General features: G+C 41.6%; 1 protein-coding gene across 1 annotated transcript in view; it reads right to left on the reverse strand.

Annotated features, from left to right (window-relative positions):
• mgat3b (beta-1,4-mannosyl-glycoprotein 4-beta-N-acetylglucosaminyltransferase b) overlaps positions 1-6622 on the reverse strand; it is a 70299-nt gene extending 63677 nt beyond the window's left edge. Inside the window, exon 1 of the mRNA XM_085785503.1 lies at positions 6533-6622. The gene's annotated coding sequence lies outside the window, so the exon portion shown is untranslated. The remainder of the gene's footprint in view (positions 1-6532) is intronic.
• Between the last annotated feature and the right edge of the window lie 15041 nt (positions 6623-21663).

Genomic DNA, 21663 nt, shown 5'->3' on the forward strand with positions numbered 1-21663 from the left:
CTTTTCACTGGAAGTCGAGTCTGTGGGACAAAGGGATGTTTTCAGTGCAAAAAAAAAAAAAAAACCTGGTGAGCACTGAAGTATACTTCAAAAACTCAAATATCTTACCAAGAATATTTGTCTTATTTCTAGTCAAAAATGTCATTTCTAGTCAAAACAAATCTCATTATACTTAAAATAAGACTCATCACCTAAAAATGTACTTGTTTATAGGTCATTTTCACTTGTTTCAAACAATCTGTCAGTGAAAGAAGTTTCTTCTCATTTCAAGTGAAAATTTGTTTGAAACAAGTGAAAATGATCTAAAAACAAGTTAACTTTTAGGTGATGAGTCTTATTTAAAGTGGAACGAGATTAGGTCTGACTAGAAATTAGACATTTTGACGAGAAATAAGACAAATATTCTTGGAAAGATTTTGAGTTTTGTAAGTATACTTCCACGCTCACCAGGTTTTTTTTTTTTTTTTGCACTGAAAACATCCCTTTGTCCCACAGACTCGACTTCCAGTGAAAAGAAAGAGCTTATTATCGCCACCACCCCCGGGCAGGAAGTTCTAACTCTCGCTGCTGCTGGGACAAACACGCCTCCGACTTCATCATCATCATCCAGCTCCACTCAGAACCTTTGCTCTAAATTTCTGCAGCAGCGTTGAAACACAGGTGACCGTGAGTCATCCGACCTACACATTTTCTTATTGAAAGATTATTCTGCTCTCGACAGCTCCGGCTGAACACGTAAACGTCAAAAAAAGAAAAAAAAAAAACACAGGCTGGATTTGTGCTGCTCTACAGCTGCTGCGCTTCAGGCCACACACAGTCTCGACATCATTCAGGAGCCTGTAGGAAATTAATTATGAGACCACAAAAAGAAAAAGTGCATCTTGTGAGCAAACCGGTTTCAGTGACTGTCAGGAGACTGCAGCTTCGCCCCGATGTAAAAACCTGCAGACGACAAGCGTTACATGTCACCATGAAATCTGTCAGGAGGGAAGAGACGTACGACTTCTACTCCACTAGACTTCTAAATACTGCAGGTCTGACTTCACTGCATTTCTTTACTTTGAAGCAGCTTTTAGTCAGCCTCAAAAACAGTGAATTTTCTTTTATTTTGAAAAATGTTTTGCATTTCACCGCAGCACAGAGCTCTTATCTCGAGTCCACGTTTGAAGTTCTAGACATAAAAAGAGCTTCATTCTTACTTTGTTTTAATTTGTTTGCTGTTCTTTACCGCGACTGTCTGAAAATAAAAGCGTTTTAATTCCAACTTTTCACTTTCAGACGACTTCTGTTCCTGTGCTGTGATTGGCTCTCACTCTGCAGGTGCCACAGGTTGGATGAGGTCACACAACAGCATGTCGGTTGTTTTTTAGAGTCATTGGGTCGTAAAACGCACTGTGGAGCAGGACCACAATTACAAACAACTTCAAGCTTCGACTTTAACGAGCTCTGCTTCTGATAATGAGAACTGAACTCTTCACTTCAGCTGAGTCACAGTTTTAACTAAACAAAAACATGGCTGTGTGAAAATGATCCAGCTGAGATTGTACTGTAGGCGAGTGAAGGCAAAAAAACTGCACTTCTTCAATCGGCTCCATCACTGAGTCACTCCTCATAGACTCCCATGTTAAAATGTCTGATTATACAGCAGCAATAATCATGTTTACATCCTGCTGCAAAAGTCGATTATGGTCTGTACGGCTCATTTCCTCCTCCATGACAACTGCACTGACTGGTTTAACTTCAATAAGGTTTAAAGAGGAACTATGCTATTCCGTTTTTTCTGCTAACCCTCCACCTGGCCAGGTGCGTTTGTTTACAACGAAGCCGACAAGAAATCAATCAATAGAGCGGTGGATAACATTATATATCATTTACGATGTTACGACATGTATATTTCTGTAGTTTAATCTGTCATAAACAAGAGATTACGGGGTTACGGGACACGTTCGTGTCGCGGTGCCGCCGAGACGAGAGCTGGGACACCGGGTTGGAGGCTCTGATCTTGCAAGGTTGTTTTTCAGCCAAGAGACACGATAAGCACGTGGAAGGCAGAGAGCGTCTATTCTCACTCATAACAAGTTAAGTAATTTACTAAACCATCACAATTACTCCAAAGCTGTTGAACTAAGGTATAAATGTAGCATAGTTAAGCTACAATCCTTAATAGTTCCTCTTTAATGTCCTGCATCCCTGAGGGAGTAACTCCTCTTTGGCCATGTTTGATGAGCCTGAGGTTATTATGGTGTGGATATGGGTAGGGCAGCTCCTCAGAAACCTACAGGTGACGTCACAGGGGCTTCGCCCATCTTTAATTACAGTCAAAGGTTGAGAGAGACGAACATAAATCCCGGACCAAATAGTCTCTTTGTTATTCTCCGTTTTCCGATCCGGTCGCAGTCGGCGTGTAAACAACAGTCAGCGATCCTGCAGGTATCTGCCTTCATCAGATAAAAGGGACGATTTACTTTGGCTGCACGAGCGCCTTCTGTGCTCTCTCGCCGCCGTCCTTCGCTGGAGTTCACACGCTGCAGGATATCAGATGTCCGCGTCCATCTGCTTAGAACAACAAGCCCGGGGTTTGTGGTGATTTCCTGCAGACTTGCATTCTCGCTTCTTACAAAGCGCAATACGTTTGACTTGGAAGACACAGCCGGTCAGACAGAGGCCTCTATTTGTTAAACAAAAACATTTCCACTGACTGAAAAAAAAACAAAAAAGAGTTCTCCAGTCGGCTAATTTACAAAGCATTCTCCGTTGGAGAGCGGCCTGTAAAGTTTGAAATTAGTGCGCTGTGTGTGATTACCACAAGTGTGACTGTTGGCTGACTCACCGCTAGCATCTGATTTCTGAGAAGAGGGAGAGTCGACCAAACTCGATTCTGTCGAAGAGGAAGAGGCTGCTGATCTCGGCGTATACCGAGATCTCCTCTGGCAATATTAACTGACAGCCCAGTGTGTGTGTGTGTCTGTGTGTGTGTCTGTGTGTGTGTGTGTGCCAGCAAAGCCATTTGTTTCGGCCTTGCAACTTGAGTCGCAGGCAGCGAAAAGAGGGAGCGCCATAAATGAAAGAGCTGAGTGAGGAGAAGAGAGGGAGAGAGAAAGAAAGAAAGAAATAAAGAATGGGTGTGTGGAAGAGAGGGAGAGAGCGTGCAGGGAATCAACCGTCGGAGGTAAAGAGCTGCATGTGGCAGCTTATTAATGAGATAAGTGTGGTATGAAGAGACGCATTAACAGTTTTACCTAGTGCATCCGTTTCCCACCACATGAATCATTTCCACGCTGGGGTATTTTGACAAGGTATTTGTCGACTTCTCACGCTTGAAAAAGGGTGAGACGGTGAGAAACCACAACATCGAAATTCCCCCGTGCAGGTGTCAAAATGGAAAATAAATAAATATATAAATAAATCAGTGATAAATATGATCAAAGTCTTTAAACAGCTCCAGTCTGTGGGACGTTGTGACCCTGATGCCTGCTGATGAAAAACCTCCTCTTCTCTTATTAAGGAACAACAGAGAACGGGTTTGTTGCCAGGAAGGAGACACGTGACAAATCATAATGTGAAGCTGGATCTAAACTTAAAGGAGCAGTTCGGCTATTTGGGACGGGCAGATCAAACACAAACACATAACTGAACAGACGACTTTTTAAACAGCAAAAGGTCACCGGACTATTTCTTGTTTGATTTAAAAACACAGAATGTGCACAGCTGGAGAGTTTTCTAAAGTAATTTAACATATAAGGACGACTCCACTGCGCTTCATTCATTATGATCATTATAAGTTTGGTCATTTTAACAGCAATTACAATTCATAAAAGGGAAATAATTATGTTATTATGTAATGTGTTTCCTCAGACTGTTTCAAACTATTTTAATATTGACTAATCACAATTCCTGATCTCTCTCGTCTTTATTCTCTGTGGGTTTTTGTGCAACTGATTCATTCACATCAAACAGTGGGAGAGAAACTGAGGCTCATTCACATGCGCCCAGTTTCTCAATAATTGAGACTTTATCATGCATCTGCACAAAGTTTGATGCATCTGGACCCTGGATGTTTACGGCTATGAAACAGTTCAGTTACAGACTCTCCATAAAAAAGCTTTTGATTAGATCAACAAACGTGACATTTGCTGAGTGCTCTTGGTGTAAGTTTGGTTTTTGCAAAGCTAAAAACCAACGAGCTGCCGAGTCTGCTGCTAACCGATAACCGATCAGTGGTCACTGCATCATCCTGTCTCCCTCCTTCTTCTCAGTGCTCTGTTGTTGCATCACAGATGTGTTGATGCGTCGTGGCCATAAAGCAAACCGAAGGTGAAATCACACACACTCCAACATCCTGCCATCCCTCCAGTCAACTCAGTCTCCTTTTTTTAAAATAACATTTGCTTTTTATGTTCTTATTTTGCTAATATATATGTACTGTAAAGCACCTTGAGTTGTCTTGTTGCGGAAATATGCTATACAAATAAACTTGCCTTGCCTTTTGAGTTCCTCCACCTCTGTATCCAACTCTTCTCCATCTTAACAGTTTCTGTGTGGAATAAAGCGCCGGTGAGGTTGTCACACACACACACGGTTACCTGCAGCAACCGTTCCAATCAGCAGCAGCAGCAGCAGAGGGAGGAGGAGAAAAATCATCCACCCGTCAAAACACACAAGTGAAGTTTAGCTGGTTGTGATCCACTCAGCTGACCTGCAGCTGTGTGTGTGTGTGTGTGTGTGTGTGTGCAAAGCAACACACTGCAGTTCAGCGGCTGAGAAAAATGTAGCACTAAGCAGAAGGTGCTGTTTTGATGGTAAGGCAATACACTCCAAGTATTCACCATTTAAATACATGTTTCTGGCTTGTTTTAATGCAACACGACCCCGACGTCGACTCAAACCCCCGAAAGAAACGAATAAAATCACAACATCACAACCTTTTAGACTCGCAAAAACAAACAATTACTCAAGCCAACGAGCATCTTTTTATGAAGCTGCCTCCGTCCCCGGGGCAACGCTCATCAGTGCTGCCCTGCTTCACACCTTCACACCTGGGAGCTGCCAGGTATACGGCTACAGTCTGTTACTGTTGCACCACTGAGCCGCTCTAATGGAGTTATTCCTGATTAATTGCCTTGCTCAAGGGCAGCATGTCAGAGGGAAAGAAGAGAGAGAGAGAGGGCTCATGTTTACCGTCCAACGCCAGTGATTTTTTTTTCTTTTTTTTTTTTTGTGTGCTTCATCTGTTTCTCTGCACAGACTCCTGGCTGAAGCCGCCGCTGCAGCCGCCCCCTCATTCATTTGCTCTACATTAACTGCCCATCAAGGATCAGCTTACTCAAGGCCCTCATATACAAAAAAAAAAGAAAAAGAAAAGCCCATCTGGGGCCTTGGATCAATACCTGACCCCCTGAGCAGCAGGCCAAGCAGACCTCCACCCTCCCCCCAGTGCACACACATACACATATATGCACACACTCCTCTCGTGGGAAATTAGAAATGGATTCAGCAGGCGATGGAGCTGGCTTTCGGTCTGGGAGATGAAAATGGGTTTTGTCAGCGAGGCTCCGAGTCGCTGCGTCTACAGAAGAGGAAGAAGAGGAAGAAGAGGAAGACGGTCGCCTGGCAGGGACGGGACGGGATCGCGGATTTCAGACGCGGCGAGGTGACGTGGAGCGGTGACACGAGGCTGCGATTCAGTTCAGGTGTTAATAGGGAGAGAGAGGTGGGCTGAGGGTGTGATGGTGTAAAATAGAGAAGATGTCATTAGCTGAAACTTAATACAGATTCAATGGAGGACGGGAAAAGCTAGAAACTGAAATAAAACATGAATCCACTAAACTGGGATTTAGAAACTTGAAAACTTGAATTGTTTTGAATGAGTTTTGGGCTTAAAAACCCCAACGGTCCAGGTCATGGACACATTATGACACAATGTTATTCTATGTCTCCTTATAGACGTTTTACATCTTTGTATAGAGGTCATGTTGCATCTCTTTGTGATCATTGTGCATTTGTTTTTTACACCTCTTTCCAGTTATTCTGAATCTGCTCATGGTCATTTTGTCTCCTCCTCCTCCTCGTGACCTCTTGACCTCAGACTCAACCTCGCTGCTCACATTATACAGTAGCTACAGCACATCGGTCCAGGAAAGAGTCACACAAATTCACATCCAAAAGACACAGCAGAGCAGAAGAAGAGGATCATATGAGAAGACATAAGCCACACACACACACACACACACACACACACACACACACACACTGAGACTCCTTATCCTTAATATCTCTCCCGTCTGACCAGTAGCAAAAGGCCATCTGTTCATCTCTACCCATCTGCTTTGGAGGAGCAACTTCATCAACACCACTACCACCAGCCATCATCATCATCATACAGCTTCACCTCCTTACATTGCAGTTGTATAGCTACTGTATAAGAAGAGTCCTCACGTCACGAGCCTCCCTTCTCCCTTCTCCTCCTCCCTCCTTCCCTCCTGCCTCCACATCCCGGAATTTAAAAGAAAAGAAAAACAGCATCTCCTCTTACCCATCTGAGCCCGTGTCGGATATTTCAGAGGTTCATGGTGATGGAGCCGTGCTGCTCTCAGTCTGCTCTGGTGGATGTAGATGTAGCTCTGCTGCTGCTGCTGCTGCTGCTGCTGCTGCTGCTGCTGCAGGAGCCGCTATGCCATCGCATCGGTGTTAGTGGTGGTGGTGATGCTGGAGACTCGGTGATAACCGGGGAGGGGGGCCACGGCTCTCTCTCTCTCTCCGTCTTCAGCAGCAGGGCTTTTTACTCTACAGTCATCTCGCAGTCCTTCCAACCCCCTCTCCCTCTCTTTCTCCTTCTCTCTCTTTATCCCTTCTTCTCTGCTTCTCTCCGCTTTTATCCGGCGGATCAGATGCGCCGATGCTCGTCCGGCGCCGGACCCTGCAGCTCAGACACGGTTGGATCCTGTCGGTGGCGGTGATGGCTCAGTCAGTCAGTCAGTCAGATCAGCCTCCTCCTCCTCCTCCTCCTCCTCCTCCTATCTCTATCTCTCTATCTCTCTGATGTTTAGCCTATTCTACGAGAGATAGGATAAAGCGGCGCTTGGCAAAAGATTGCATCTAAAAAGATAAAGATACATCCCAGAAAAACAAAAAAAAAAAACGCCGAGCTGGTTTTTGATGCGCAAAAAAAAAAAAAACACACACTCACACAACAACAACAGCTATAGGGAGCGAGCCGTGCAGAGAAAAGGATGGAGATGGAGAGATGAGGAGGGACGCGGGGGTCGGCGGTGGGGGGTGATCGCCGCTGTCTGCCGCGTCCTATTCGCCGTTTTCTGTCGTGTTTACGAGCCGCTGTCGCCTCCTACCTCCGTCTTTTCCATCTCTCTCTCTCTCTCTCTCTCTCCCCGTGATGCGTCTCCCTCTCCTCAGCCCCTCCGCGCTGCTGCTGCTGCTGCTGCTCTCCGCCCGGCGTGACGCCTTTCCGCTCCTAAGAAAATAGGACCCCCCCTCTCTCCAGCTCCTCTTCTGCTTCTTCTATTCCTCCTTTACTTCTTTTTTTATCATCTTTCCCTCTCGATCGAGCAGCCAGGAGGAGGCGGTGAGGAGGAGGAGGAGGAGGAGGTGGAGACGGAGCGTGTGTATGTGTATGTGGGGGCAAGTGAGAGAAAACCAAGGGGCTGGAGGGAGGAGGGAGGGAGGAGGAGCCCCGCGAGGACAGAGCTCCTCCCCGTTATGCTGCTTATCAGCGGCGGGCGAGGGGGGCGCGCGCATTATGAAGGAGGAGGAGGAGGGAGATATAGATATATAACGGAGGAAATATGAGTGAAGGAGGAGGAGGAGGGGGGGTGGACTTGTGCACAGGCTCGTGCGGTAATAGGAGCGATATTAGTGTCACTGCTTCTCCTCCTGCGCGCGCGCGTGTGTGTGTGATATAGTGACAAGTCTGAGCTGCAGCCTCTATTTTTGTCCAACTTGATGCAACTTCTGCAGAAACCTAAACAGACTGTGACTGTGAGAGCAGAGCAGGAGGTTGACTACTACTGCTGCTGCTGCTTTGATTCACTGCATGCCAGCAAAAATTTAAAAAAAGGAAAAAACTACAATTGCACAAACAAAATAGCAAAAGAGACAAGTGCCACAGTGGGTCAAAGTGAAAGTGACGTTTGCCCAAATGATGGCGCCAGAGGACACATGGATATAAAGTTAAATACTGTAGTATGAATGACGACTGTATGGCTTATGTAAAGGGACGTGGAGCATATTACATTACAGCACTCACAGTTAAAGAGCCATATGGCCTATGTGCAGGGTTAACTGAATTAGCTTAGCTTGTAGCATTATCTCATTATTTGTATGAAAACATAGTTAAAAAAAAAAAAAAAGAAGTTATGATTTGTGGTTTTAAATCATATTTATTATTATTTAATAAAGGTTTTTGCAACTGCCTGTCCCAGCTGCTGAGATCGGGACAGGAGGAGCTTCTTTCCTCAGGCCATTAGGCACATATTTTGCATTTCTGGTTACATCATTTACATTAGATTAGATTTAATTACATGATTTACATCATATTATTTATTTTATCTATATTTCTCTTATTTATTTTACTTAGCCTATATGGCCAGTCTAGGAGCAACCAGAAGCAACCAGAGTAAAGTTAAATAGTATGAATGACGACTGCAGGCTTATGTGAAAGGGAAGTGAAACGTATTACATTACAGCACTCACTCACAGTTAAAGAGCCATGGCCTATGTGCAGGGTTAACTTTATTAGCTTAGCTTGTAGCATTATCTCATTATTGTATGAAAACACAGTAAAAAAAAAATAGAGATGATCTGTGGTTTTAAATCCTATTTATCATATTTATTATTAGCCTATTTAATAAAGGTTTTTGCAACTGCCTGTTCCAGCTGCTGATCAGAAAACAATTAGTTTAGTGGGTATGATGACCAAAACCAAGGAGGAGCTTCTTTCCTCAGGCCATTAGAAACATATTTTGTATTTCTGGTTACATTATTTAGATTAGATTAGATGTAATTATATTATTTACATCATATTAGCTTTATTTTATCTATATTTCTCTTATTTATTTTACCTACATGGTCAATAGGAGCAACCAGATCTCAGTGACTTGTGTATGTGATAGTAATCTTGTAATCTTATAAATAAAAAACAAACAAACAAACCAACTGATAAGTAAAAATGTTTGACAAACTGGATTTAATGGTTAATCAATGAGCTCAGGGCTGGGCCCCCAACACTTCCTGTTTATTACCATTTAGCACATTTCACTTCTGGTATCTTAACTGTAACAGACACTTCAATCTTCTCATTTATCGCTCTGCAAGAAAGCAAAATGAGAGTGTCATACTTTATATCCTGCAGGGTTGGGTGGTAGCCAACTCCCGTTTGAAACTTGTTATGAATGCCACAAGGAAACAGTTGTTTGACGGTTGTTGAACAGGTTTTACAGATTGAAAGACAGACTTTGACATGAACCGTCGATGTTTGACATAAATGCAGACATGGTGACATGAACGCATTCAAGACCCGCTCCTGTTCACACACTAGTGCACATTCAAGGACATCCGTGTGCCCAAACACACACACACACACACACACAAGTATCCCAGTTGTGTAATCCAGTAGTGGAGTTTACCTTGTGTGTTTGTGTACCAAAGCACTGCATAAAGTCTTACTGGGTTGCTCATGCATTGCACTTTGTTGAGCTACTGTGACAAACAAACAAACAAACAAACACAGTATTCAGGCCTTTCATTATCATTTCAATTCCAGTTAACCAGCTAAGTGATGCATATAAAACAAACATCTGGTGGTGAACAACAGTCTACATGGTGAAATGACAATGACAGCGTGAAATCGTGATGCTTTTACCCACCCACCTACTCCATTACAGATAATTGTGTGCATCAGACTCAAACAACCAAGTGTTATGGTAAACTATGAAAACTCAAACACATGAGGAGTTCTGTGGACGAGCGTGTGTGTGTGCGCATGGCACACCCTTGAATTTGTATCTCTTTGTGTTTGCATTTGTTCAGAGGGTGTGCTGATCTTTCCGTGGTTACAGTACATGGTTTTTTAAGCTAAGCAGACCGGCACATAGCCTACTTTCCATAACATTTTACTGTGTAGTCAAATGTATTAAAGCAGAAGTAAGTGATATATTTGTATTAATATAAGTCTTAAATAGTTATATCTTCCGACAGCAATCACTTACATAGAGTGTTTGGACTGAAACACGGGTCTGTCAGTCCCTCTGCTCTGCTCTGAGCCGAGGAGAAAACATTTATCGTATCCTACAGTTTTTATCCAATGAGGAGAGAGAACGGCATGCAGGGCTGTGTGTGCAGCCAAGGGACGCCGTGAATGTGGTGACGTAGGGACGAGGACTGTTATGGTGCGTTCAAGGAAACTCGTATTTTTCCGACCGTGAAGTGGTACCAGTTCGATCTGGTAGGAGTTCACCGGTCGGAAGTTACGAGTGGCCGTTATAGTGACTTTCACCGGTAAAACAGGTCGGGAAAACACGAGTGGGTTGCCTGGAACGCTACAAAGTCGTAAGTTGTGACTTGAAGCTGTAATTTACGATTTCAAAAGCCTGCCTGGAACGCAGCATTAGCGAAAACGACCGGACCACTTACTTCTGCTTTAATACCGTCCATATGACAAACTTCTGAGTAAGCTACCTACACCTATAACACTTTATGACTATACTGCTATTTATTACTCATTAGTCAGTTTGCTGAATGTGTAGGTATGTATATTTTAACATGTCTTCTAAGAACCAGGGGGATTTCAGCGCTAATTTCGTTCTATGTTCATACAATGACAATAATAGATTTCTGATTCTGATTCTTATGTTAGGTCATTACTAAATGTCTTAACGGGGAACTATGCAAATCTGGTGACTTTTTTACTGTTTTGCTAACTAAAGGTAAAAATCTTGCATGGTTCTTCTTTAAAACTAAGTGTAGCTGGTGCCTAGGATGATGCAATTTGATTTGTTTGTGGTTGTTTTTGATTAAATAATTGAGAGAACATGCATTGTATAGGCTATTCTCCCTCAACTGTTGTGAAATATGTCAATGTTTTGTTGTTTTTGTTGTGTGGTTTACAGTAGTTTGTAATTGTCAGGGTTTTTGTATTACTGTCAAGTAAAAAAATAAATAAAAAATCATGAAAAAAGACAGAGAACTGACTAGCTGAGGTAGCGGCTATTTAAGGCAGCTATAGCCTATTTGAGCTAAATGACAATGGCTCAAAATGACAATGCTAACTCATTGCATTGTGCATGTTTTCTGTTTACCATAACATTCATCATCTTAGTTTAGCATGTTAGCGTGCTAAAATCTGAAAAATGCAGCCGAGTGTGATGGAAAGTCATTCGTTTTGGTGATAATCCATCCAATAGCTGTTGAGATATTTCAGTCTGTACCATCCAAAGTCCTTAGACTGTCATGGCTGAACGGCTTACCGATAGAAACTCATAACCCGGCACCAGAAACCTCAACACATTGCCTCAGTAATCACATGAATTTGCTCAGTTTCAGCCTCGTCTGGGAGCTGGATCGTGTCAGAAGGCGCCTCCACCTCCCAGACGCACCGGCCTGGGAAGACCTCCAGCTCTTTGACAGTTTGTGGAGACGAACTTTAATGTTTGCAAATGTTGTCCAGGTTATAATTTGCACAGTATTGATGCTACAGCATGTTGTGTCGACCACTCGTTTGTTTCGCAGCGTAACCTTTGTGAGGCTCTGCACCATATAAATAAATTTGACCTTTTTCCATATTTAACCAACTGCTATCTTCTTTCAGGGGCGGAGCAAGTGATGAATGGAGCCGGGGGCCGAGCGGGCGACGTTTTGCCCCATATCGTTCTGTTGTTTAAGGATACAATTTCTGACTAAAATAGACAAAAATAGCTCTAAAAACTAATTATCATGTTACAGCAGGGGGTCACTTTTTCAGGCCTGGAGGGGGATCCATCACTCATGTGAACAAGAAGTCCAGGTGCTCATTATTTAGCAGGTGTAACACAGCTCTGACTAAAATGGAATATGACCTACTTCCTCTTTAGCCACTGTTTTCACACTGTACGTCAGTGAAACTGAACGCCTCGGCCTGATAGCTGTACAATGAAGACAACTGGATTTGCCCCTCCAGCAGTGTAACGTCCTTCATGTCTCATATATATCAGCCTTCTCAACATCTCCAACCTTAACACCCTCCATTGGAAACAGCAGGTTTGGGGTTGGAGGTGTAGAAACCCTCATCTCATGCTGCTTCCACCTTTTATCAAATATTGATATCAGCCCCGTCAGCACTGTCAAGATGTGGTGGAGATTTTTTTTTGTTTTTTTTTCGCTGACAGCAGGAGATGAAGCCGGGTTATGATGTTAGTGTTAATAATACACACACACACACAGCCTCATCAAATCTGGAGCAAGAGTTGAAGAAAAGGAAAAAGGTTTTGCTGACTCCCTCCCTCTGTGTGTTTCCTGGTTATTTGACTCATCACACACAGAAACACACACACACAATTGGCATGGATGCTTATAGCATTCCTAACTTCTAGATTTTTCAAGTCACACCAGACCATATCATGTTTCAGACAAGGCTACTCTGACTGAAAAGTCTTTGTCACGGCGTAAAAACCCCTCTCCCGATTGAATAATGGCTTTTTAACTATTATTATTTCCTGCTCTATGTGAGAGTGCCTGAAGTGTTTCTCTTCCTATTATGTATTCACTCCTTCCCTCAAGAGCAGCACCACTAAGGCATCAATGTTTTTCTTTCTAAAGGTTTGGGTAAAAATCAGTGATTTTCATTTTATTTCTGACAACAATGAAACACCAAAACTAACAATTTGCCATCTGTATTCAATTCATACCGGAGAAAATGACAAGCCTCTTAACAAGAGGTAATATGAGCAGGAGAAAACTTGTTACCATACTTTAAAGATCAGTCATTGAAGAGACGTCGCAATAAAAATAAATAAAAGGCCAACTCCTGTCTCAACGTATCGACTCCTACATGTTCATGATTCGCAGTTCAAGAAATGGAAATGGAAAATTCTGGAGGCTCTCAACATGGATCTCATTTTCCAAGATCTATCACTGCGCACACACACACACACACACACTGAGAGAGAAAGATCTCCAAATGCAGAATGTGAAATATTCACGGAAAGAGCCTTCTCAGATGGCACTGGGAGATACGAGGGTAATGCAGGACTTTGATCCGCGTCCAGACAAACTGAGCCCGTTAGCGTCGGCTACAGATTTCACGTCAGCGACCACCGGACTCCCCACTCCTCCTCAGATAAAATTCCACTTTGACAGACAGAAATGCAGAGCTGGATTCGGTTCAGACTGCACTCAAGGTTAGAGGGACATAGAGGACGTGCAGCTAAAGGCTGAGTTATCTTCTATGGGTTTTGTTCTCATCAAAACAAGACAAAAAGACAAAAGAAGTCAACTTACCACACACAGTGATAGATCTGTGGTCTAATCACAACAGCACGGGGCAGCGGTTGCTCCAACATTTTATTTCGTCCAAACTGAATGATGGGTAAAGGAAACACTGTCATTTACTATTTGTGTTGCTTATGAATGATAAGTAAAGGACATTTCCTATCATTGTTGCAGAGGTAGATGAGAGAAGTGATACTGCAAAGACACAAAGACTGTTAGCTTAGTTTAGCATAAATGCAAAAACAGCTACAAAACAGCCATACACTGCTCTGCTGAGCTGTTTCCTGTGTTCATGTGAAGCTTTAACAACTATAAAAGTCCAGCATACAGACGTTATTGATCTTCTCATTTAACTCTTAGCAAAGAAAACGTAATCTCCCTAAGTGCTGTTGAACTGTTAATTCTGTTGACAAAATGTTACAATAACGTTTAATATGTTTTGAAGAGGATTTCCAACAGATACTGTAGTGTTTGCAAATGTTTGAGATACTTGTTCATTTGCATTTATAATTTCATTATTTATATTAATCTTAGAGAGATAATATTTTAGGATATTTCTCTGTAAAAAAAAAAGTTGTATGACATTTTGCTTTTGGTTTGTCTCTGCCTTTATAAACAAGTGTTCACTGTGCTTACATCTGATGAAAAACATGTTTCTGCCTGTGACTTTAAATGAGTGTTTTTGTATTTACCTCTCAGAGTGAATCCAGACAACTGTTTTTTTCTCTGTTCTTCGTGTATTTACTGCAGCCACAGTCCCCAGCTCCAGGTAAACCTCGTCCCGTCTGCCCTGTCCCCGACAGACTCCTGCTGCCAGGTGACACTGACAAGCTCTGCAATTAGCCGTGACAGGAATCAGGTGTGTGTGTGTGTGTGTGATAGGGCTGAACAAACAATTCACACAGTCCTCCAATGACATAAAGCTGTAGCTGCATTTACATTTTCAACACACCCACACATTAACAGGTTAATCCTGTTGCTCCCACTGTCCTTCACCTTTAAACTTCTTGTCATCTTCCATGAGAAGAATGCAGCCGACGCCTTGCACGACATGTTTTGTTCCCTGGGTGTTAAAGTTCAGGTTACAGGATAGGTGTCTTTTATTAAGGAACAATAAAATCATATTGTCTTGACCCCAAGGGCACAGGCTGCTACATGAAGATCTTCTCTTGCCCTTTTGACTGATCTGGAAATCTGCAGCTCCACGATGCCATCTGATGGACCAGATGAAACAGTCAGTTAAGAGGTTTGTTTGTAATAAGAAATCAGGTTTCACACTTTAACACTAATGGAGTAAAATAATCGGCGATCTCATCATTGTATCTGACTTTCATCAGAGTTTTCTTTAAAGTTCCCATATTATGCCCCCTTTCACAAATTAAAATAGTTCCCAGGTAAAGACATGTCTGTGACATGCTTCGGTCAAAATACCCCAAGGATCAAACATCACAGCTCTTTTCACCCTCTCAAAACAGCGGCTGGTTTCAGTGCCTGTCCCTTTAAATGCAAATGGTAGAGGTGCGGTTATGCAAATTCAAAAACTAGTTACATCACTGTTAGACAACTGAGGGAACAGCTCATAAAACCACATGGATTTTAACCTATAGGGAGCCTGCACATTACAATTTGTTTTGGTCAATTCTCATATTTTGGCGGCCGGAAGGCAAGACAAACACCCAAATATATGTTAAAGAGCCTTTAAAAAGTGACATGTCCATAATATGTCCCCTTTAAGCAAATAAAGATCATTTATTTAATTATTTAATCCTTTCAATTTGCAGATGTGTCAAGTAGATTTGTATTGCTTATGCAAATTTATGATTTTATGGAGCTAGTTTATTATCTTTTGCATCTGTTATATACACTAGACTGCAGTGATTAGACTTAAAGATCAAGCTGTGACATATAAAACAGTTCAGATAAAATGCTATGCACCTGTCCAGATACAGTCTATGGTCCACATAAATAACATCATATGAGGCATTTTACCTTGATGAGCTACAAGAAAAAAAATGCTGCATGTCCAGGCACTGACATTTTCAGTGAATTACCTCTCTAGCAGTAAAAATAGAACAGAAGGAAATACTTGTTTGGCCAGTACTTTCGCAAACTCAGCCAACGTGTTTTTTTTTTGTTTTTTTTACAAAAGCTGGTCAAGAAGACTAGATAATCATTCAAGCAACATTTTACAACATTTGCATTTGATGCCATGCTCCATATTGTACTAAATGCCACATAATTTAGAGGAAATATTATTTAACTTTTGTAAACATTATTTCTGCTGTGAAAGTTTGATTCTATCTTTCAAAATATGAAATGAGAGTCGAGGGGAATGAAGAAACAACAAGCCCGAATCTGCCGTATGTTTTTACAAGCTGAAGCGACTGATGTCTTTTTAAACAACAGGTTAAAATAATACTCTGTAATAACACCTCTGTGCAGCAGCACGAAGCCCTCGAGGCAGACTGGATCCTGCAGTGACTCAGTGATTTGACTGGCTGTGGCTAGCTAGCATGCTAACCTCAGTGGAGATGTGATAAAGACAAGAGTTAATGTTATTGCTGTTGTTTCTCACCTCTGGAGACATTGTTGAGTGAGGGAATGAAGTTTGATGCTAAACTGATGCTAAAGTTAACAGCTGTTATGCTAACTTGTGATACTGTAGCTCCTTTAAAGGTAAAAAATCAGCCGACCAGCAGCTTTAAAGGTCACTAATGGAAACAGTTCGTCTTCTTTGTTTAGTCCAAAACACAAACAAATGTGTAACTGGTACAAGAAGTACAAGAAGCTTCAAGAGTCCAATTTGAAAAAGTGCCCAAGCTGTTGCTTTTTAAGGTGACTTCTCTTCTGCCTCTTAAACAGAAAGCAAAGAAGCCATTTCCCAAAATGCCAGACTCTTCCTTTAACTCAATTTAGGCCGTGATTGCCCGATAACTAAATCTGAACTGGAGTCAGTTGGCAGGCATCATTTCTTTTTCAAATCTCAGGAGCCCAGTCTTACATCGACTTGTGTGGTTTTTGCAACAGCCACCGAGCCGTGCGTTACGTGAATAATGTACATTTGTCTTTTTTTTTTCTTTCTTTCTTTTGGTTAAGTGTCGCTTTGCATATGCACTTTGTGAATTGAGACTGAAACCTTGTTATTTATATATAAAACATTTTTTAAAGTATTGAATCTTGAGGCCTGGCGCCAAGCCCAGGGGCTGTCAACATCCACAAGGCCACACTGCCCCGAGACCATCCATCATAACAACACAGGAGGCCATCCTCAGTACACAGAGCGTTTCTAGAATACACTTCACTACAGCATAAGACGCTGCTGTTTATCTACTCGCCCAACAGCAGATCCACCTCATACAGCACAACAAGTATTTTACAGTTATATTAATTCAGAGAAGGAGATTATTAAAGGTAGAGTGTAGGATTTTCCTAAAAAATTAAAAATGGACTTCTACAAAAAAAAATGTTGTTTTGCTCAGTTGGTAGAGCAGGTGCCCCATATGTAGAGGCTGTAGTCCTGTATCAAATCCCTCTGGTGGCCCTTTGCTGCATGTCATTCACTCCCTCTCTCTGGACTCTCAAAAATCCTACATGCAGGTGTATATTAGTTCATTTGAATAATCACAACGTCCTCTTTTGGAAATGTCACCAAGCCGCTATTTCCTCAACTCACATGAATGTTAACAACCTATTCTCCAAACCATTCTGAAGTTCACATTGACTGAAATATTATGATTATTATTATTATTATTATTATTATTATTTTAAACTATAAAAAGTAAAAAGCTCTTTGCTTGTTTCATTTGCCTCCCATTTCCTCTCTCGACTGCACTATCATTTAAAGGCGAAAAAGCCCAAAAATACACTTTAAAAAAAGAAAAAAGAAACATTTGGGGAGTCAAACGATGGAATAATCTTAGTAATGAGTTGAAACAGCCTTAAAATGTAAAATAATTAAGGGTTACAAGTTAGAAAAAATGTTTTCTTTGTTGCTGATATTCTGGGTTTTCTTATGGATAGTTTAGGAGAGGCAAAAATAAGCCTTGGGCTTTAGCCTATTTCATTTTTTATAACTATGCGAGTTTTATTGTGTGAAATGAATGAGTGTCATTATGTATGATGATGTGATGTTGTTGGTTGTTTATCCACACATATGGTAGACTTTAGTTATTTATATTGTATGTGACTGAAATGAACCACAACTAAAACAATGGCAGCATACACAGACTAGCATGCAGTTCTTGATGCAACAGTTAAAGGACTAATTTTTACATATGCGCGTACAGTATGTAGCCAAACAAAGACTACAGGCCGACTGCAGCTCAGTTCGACCTCCCATCGTTCACCTCCAACTTTTTATTTGCCTCCATTTTCTACAAGGAGCAATAAAAGTTAATTGAACCCACTTTTCAAGAATTGGGTCATGGCCTAAGTGGGAGGAAAACACCAATTACCCCTAATATGAGCAATTAACAACGTGGCCCGTGTCAGCTTTGATACTACACAGCTCTCGCACAGCTCCGACTGCCGATTGGAGAGTTTAATGTGAAATGATTTTTCTTCCACTTAGTTTTTTTTTTTAATGTGTGTTTCTAATCACTACCCCGATTAAGCCAATTAGGGTTTTTGCAACAGTGTGAAGTTAATTTAGGGAATGAAATTATCTGGCAAATTCCATGAGGAAGGAAATTTGGAAAGAGAAGTGGGTATGATGTTGACTGGCTGCAGTGGGGTTCATTAAAAGTAATACAGTTTTAATAGAAATATCTTTTTTTATTCCCATAGATGAACAAATGAGCCAAAAGCAGCGCAATGCAATGTGATGTTGAAAGTCTAGCAGCTGGAACTCATTCAGCTATTTTTGTCAGGCTCAGACATTGCACCATGCACTTACACACTGCATTTTTATGTATTTATCATTGGTAGTGTGAATAGAAGTATGTGAGCCTGGGGAACAGGAACTCACCTTGAATGGGAGAATTTGATACGACAGGTGTAGGGGAAGCAGAAACTAGAAAACTTCCATCAGAACTCACCGGTGTCTGAAATACAAAGACCATCAAAAGAAAAGAAAAAGACTTGGTGACTTTGAAAAACTTGAAATATTTTTCAAAGTATCAAAATATTGGCACCCCTGCATTTTTTTTTCAGATAATGCCCCCATTTTCCCCTTAAAATTGTTGCAACAACAAATGTTTTGGTTTTCAGAAGTGTATTTCTTTGCTTTGTAATGGAACAAAAAAAAAAAACTGAGGAAAAAAGTGAAATCTGACATTTTACACACAGAACTCCTAAAATGAACTGGTCAAAATGATTGATTCCTATACTGCCAGCACCTGCTGACTGTCACAAGTGAGTTGAAATACAAATTAAAGGAGTATCACATGCTTTTGAAAAGGTGCCAATCATTTTTACTCTACATGTATATTATTCCGCCTTGATATTGTGTGACATTATGACGGTTGTTCACCTGATGATTCTTTTATGTGATATCTAAAGATGTGTCAGAGTATAACACATTTTTTCAATGCATTGCAGGTGGTTTACCTGGGAAGAAAATTGGTATTGGAATCAATGTTATGTAAAATACATGTTTTCTGCCTTTGTATAAATGTGTTGTGTGTATATATATTGTGAACACCTGCATGTAGTTTTTCCTTGTACTTTATTTTCTGCACCATTGACCCGTCAGGTGACCCCAGTGTCTGTGTATATAGTATATAATATATACACTGCCCCTCCAAAAAAAGACTACATAACAATATTTTGTTGGACCGCCTTTAGCTTTGGTTACCGTACTTATTTGCTGTGGCATCATTTCAATAAACTTCTGCAATGTCACAACATTTATTTCCATCCAGAATTTCATTTATTTTTCAAAGATTCTTAATGGGGTTCAGGTCTGGACTCTGTGGTCACATTGGACCACATTTCTTCCTTGAAGATGATGGTTCCTCAATATCCTTCCAGTTTTTAATAATGTGTTGGACGGTTCTTAACCCAATTTTAGTCTCAGAAATCTCCTTAGATGTTTAATTTGCTTGATGCCAATAATTTGACCCTTCTGAACCAGATTAACATCTTTTCCACAACCACAAGATGTGTCTTCTAACACGGTTGTTTAAGAAATGAGACTGCATCAGTTAGGGTTAGATAAGTTGTTGCCAGCTGAAACATAATCATCCATGCAGTAATGATCCAATGGGAGGCTCTGACCTTTTAGTTTAGTTAAATCCAAGTGGTGACTTTTTTGGGGGGATGGACAGTGTATTATATATGGAGGTGTGCCTCCTATCTGGTTGATGTCTGATGAAGGGCAGGTGCCTGAAACGTCTCATACATGGTGGTGGTGATAGACTATTAAGCGCAGCCGTAGCAGCAGTTCCTGGTGTGTGGCCTTTGTTTGATTTCTGCTGTGGTGGTTCTGAAATCACGGCGGCGCATCAGATAGAAAAACCAAAGAGTGACGGCTCAGCTCGACTTTGACGGATGGCTCTATTTGCTCCAACAATCGCTCGGCTCCTCCCGCGGACCCTCCACGCCCGCGCCCCCCCAACCCCACATGATGGCCGATTATATTTTTTACTTGACTGCGTTATGAACACAATCTGCTGGCGTTCAAGCCTCCGTTCTCCACCATCCATCATCGGCCTGCTGCCGAGGTGTCAGAGGAATCCTCCTCCATCCCTCTTCCTTGTCATGTTGAGAGGAGCCAGCAGGACTCAGGGTCAAGGACCGGACGCTGCAGCCACGGCGCTTCTCACCGTCTCCTCATTATACACACAGCAGCAGCTCGTCCTGCTGATCTCTTGTTGCTGATGCCTGAAAACCTTCGGATTCAAATTTGGAGCTGTCAGAAAGAGACTCATCATGTCGCTTCATGACAAGTGAACTTTTGTGTTTTGTGTATTTCAACATTAAAATGTAGAGTTTAGCTTTCAAGTGAAATCTTGAAACTGTATATTTTCAAATATACATGGACAGCTTGATCACAATGGACATCATTCATAGACGATTTAGTTTTTACTTCTTCACTTTGATGGCAAATTTGCATTTTTTGAAGTCTTTTCAAAGACTTTTAGTGTTTATCCTTCAAGGATGCTGTCATTTTTACTGTAGTTGTCATTCAAAGAGTTTGTATTGTCTAAATGCTTCTGTATTTCCTAGTTTCTACGTCCAACTAAAGAACAACACAAGAGATTACGACCTGTTCGCTGGTTGAATTAATTAACTAGAGGCGTTCAGTATGTGTTTCCAAAATAAAACTGACTGCGCCTTCTCTCCCTGTCCAGACATCAAGCTGAAACATTTCAGTCAAGACACGATCAAAGTCTGTCAGCGTTAAAATGAACAGATGCCCACAGAGTCAATATTCAATCATTCAGATGATATATATTTAGTTACAATTAAAAAAAGTTCTTTCATCCATTCATTCCATTTTAAGGCCTTACAGTACATCATTTTACTCAGCTCCACAAACTCTCAGGTCTACGAGATCCCCGTTTGCAGATAACGTCTTTGTTTTGTTTTTCTTTTACAGCTGATGGAAAAAAACGGCTACAAGCTGGATTACATTATTTTCACCATCACTTACAACCGGCGTCGCTAATGGAAGAGCACGGATCGTTGAGTGCTGTGACATGACACTGTTTCCTTCAGCACTGGCTTCACAGTTCTTTGATAACAAGACCTTGAATTGAACCCCCCTCCCCGACCCCTCATGCACCTTCAGGTCACTTAAAGGGATACGCAAACATTTTTTTTTTTCGTGTCTTGCCTCAGTCCCGAGTCCATGACCAGCAGATAGACACCATCCTTTCGACTGTGCGTGCAGTAACAAGGGAGATAGAGCCGTATCGCCCATAATTAGCTTAGCTCAAACGCTGGAAGTGTATGGGTAGTGTTAGCCTGCCTCCTGCCCAAGCCGAAATCAGCAGTCAGAAGCTGATTTCATTTTAGCTCTAAACTCTGTAAATATATCACTTTATCGACATTTCAAACATTTTTAGGCGAGAAAGTAGACGTTTAGATCAGCAGTGTGTCGTTAATTTGTCTAAATACCAGCTGTTTACAATTTTGTTCGGACGAATTTGGCGCTACTCAAGCTAGCCGCACTTCCGGTTACTTTCACAAAATAAAACACCTGTTGCCCTTTACATACAGAAGTGCTTTTACTTTGAAATAGGA

Source organism: Trachurus japonicus, chromosome 1 (assembly GCF_045865225.1).
Source record: "Trachurus japonicus isolate A0001 chromosome 1, Traja_1.0".
In the NCBI taxonomy this organism is placed as follows: domain Eukaryota; kingdom Metazoa; phylum Chordata; class Actinopteri; order Carangiformes; family Carangidae; genus Trachurus; species Trachurus japonicus.